Raw genomic sequence first — 2,377 nt, forward strand, 5'->3', positions numbered from 1 at the left:
CGGATTTAAATGGGTTAAACTATATAGAAATATGTGAAATTTATTCTTATAATGCTCATTCCTGTTTTTATTGTTATGCCTTGCCTGCTTGTGGGAAAAACATCGAACTTTTTTCCGATGCTATATTTTAATAAAATGATTCGCAATATCTAACAACTATCGCGTGAAAGCGTGTTGAAAGTTGTTGAAACAAATCAACCAGCTTGGTTTAAATTAAAATATAACATTGTGCTTTATTAAAAAAAGAAGTGTTTTTTTATCAATCCGATAAACAAGATTTTTCGCGATATCTTCAACTTTTCAAGACACACTTTGTGAATGACATGATTTTATTTTCTCTAAGCACAAATTGTACAGCAGTACATTAGAATTTTTCGTAAAGAATTTTTCAAGTATTCTTATGAGTATTTGTATAGGCCTATTGCAGAGTGTGAAAATGATTTCCATGTTCTGAAGCTTTTTTTTCCAATGTCATTCCAATTTCTAGATAAAACAACATAAACTGTCGTTAATGTTTAATCCAAAGATATGTAGTTGCTTTTCCAAAAGCCCAGTGGTCTACAATTGGACAATTGGCTATGTAGCTGAGGTGAGTGTTCTGTACGACACTTGGCGGTATCTAGCGGATGGAATATTGTGCAGACCACAAAAATTCGATCAATCTCAGTAATAAAATTTATAATGCTAGCGATCATGTTGCGATAAGCGAAACTCAATCAATTGCATAACCTCAGTAACAAAGTTTGCACAAATAATTCAAAACATCTACAAGTATTTGAAGTTGCTTGTGGGATGAAGTTTTTCAAGAAGCTTTTTCGTCTGATGTTGAGCATTCCAAGAACCCATTTTGTTAACTTAAGAAATGTAGCCTAAATCTAAATTTAACTTTTTCTTTTCACATATTTTGTTGTGGTGAAAGACCAGTGTTATATCATTGTGACGTAGTTCATTTACTATAAACGTTTCATGACATCGCAGCATTTTATCAACTTTCATCAAGTTTATTGCTTGTTAGATCTAAAGTTTCTAAGTATACAGTTTATAAAATTGCTTGAGGTTTTCACTAACTAAACATAGTTCCAACTTTAAAGCAACGTTAGGTTTAACAATTTTATTTTTATGGAATGTTTGAAGCAACAATTCTAAAACTGTTTCATATTTCGTGAATTATTGTCCGTCAACTTGTATTGTCCGATGGCTAAGTTGGGTCACATCGAAGGAAGAATAAATCGAAGAAGATTCGTACTTGCCACTCAGCAAAAAGAGTTTCAGGTAATAATGTACTCGCTGCGCTAGGCAGTGGATGCTTTGAAAGCGCTTTAGAGCGGTGATTTTTTTAAAACGGTTACGAATCACTAGACAGAGGGTAAATAACCACTAGGTTAGAGCAACGCGAACATGCAATGGATGAGTGAAAGTCTGTAAGATCAAGTGTTTCAATTATTTTGTAACGAAAAGTTTCAAAATTTATCATTGAAGTGATGTAGCGACAGATCGTAAAATGTTACCTTTAAATTTTTTAGTTTGACTGTTAGCACAAACCTTCAAAAGTCTACAGATTGTGACAAGCCTGACCGCATCTTGGGATATCTCTGGTTCATTCATTTACAAGTTGAACAGATGTATATGAAAAACAACTGTTTCACTATTTCCAAACTTACCAAACATGTGTTGGTTAATAACCCTCATCAGCGTCGGCATCATCTTGGGAATCCTCTTCCAACCAATCTCCTTCTTCATCACCTCGGCGGCGGCAGTTACGAAGACATATGCCTCGTCCTATGATACAATTAAGATTGGATCTATGGCACCGTATTCGTAGGCATCCTGACAAGCAAGACCGTCTGAAAAATAGGAGTTCAGTAATTAGGAAATGCCATCATATGTGGCATTTTACCAAAATAATTTTATGCAAATGCTACAAACCTCATTGTGTAGTTTAGTAGCCTAATAAGGCAATGTGGGGTTTAAACAAATTAATAAAAAAACTAATTTTAGTTACATGTTACAAACCTTCTTCTTCTTCTTGTTGCTTCCGCAGACAGAAGTAGCACGGCAAAGAGCAAAGCGAACACAACCAACTTATTCATTGTCGATAGTTTTGTATTTAACTTTATGACAATATTCCACTTGCCACGAGTTATATATAGCTAGAAGCGGTATGTTCGGAGCAAAACTAATTTTCCTGTTCCTGTCATGATCATTGATATCTCGTTCGGTAGCTAAACAACAACTGCACGGACAATTGTTGATAGTTCAGGAGGAAATATGACGGATTGAACATAAACAATTTATCCGGAAGCTCATTTCAACATATTTCAATATTGGTGAAGCAGAACCTAATGGTGTAAATTTAGGTTTATTTTACATTTTTTTC

The 2,377-nt window shown here is 34.3% G+C and overlaps 1 long non-coding RNA gene across 1 annotated transcript; it reads right to left on the reverse strand.

Annotated features, from left to right (window-relative positions):
• Positions 1-298: 298 nt before the first annotated feature.
• On the reverse strand, positions 299-2,157 carry LOC145785036 (uncharacterized). The gene is made up of 3 exons (XR_014291103.1): positions 2,014-2,157; positions 1,662-1,844; positions 299-483 (listed from the first exon to the last, which is right to left on the reverse strand). It is a non-coding gene; the product is annotated as an uncharacterized LOC145785036 (long non-coding RNA).
• Between the last annotated feature and the right edge of the window lie 220 nt (positions 2,158-2,377).

This window comes from Aplidium turbinatum, chromosome 16 (assembly GCF_918807975.1).
Source record: "Aplidium turbinatum chromosome 16, kaAplTurb1.1, whole genome shotgun sequence".
Classification (NCBI taxonomy): domain Eukaryota; kingdom Metazoa; phylum Chordata; class Ascidiacea; order Aplousobranchia; family Polyclinidae; genus Aplidium; species Aplidium turbinatum.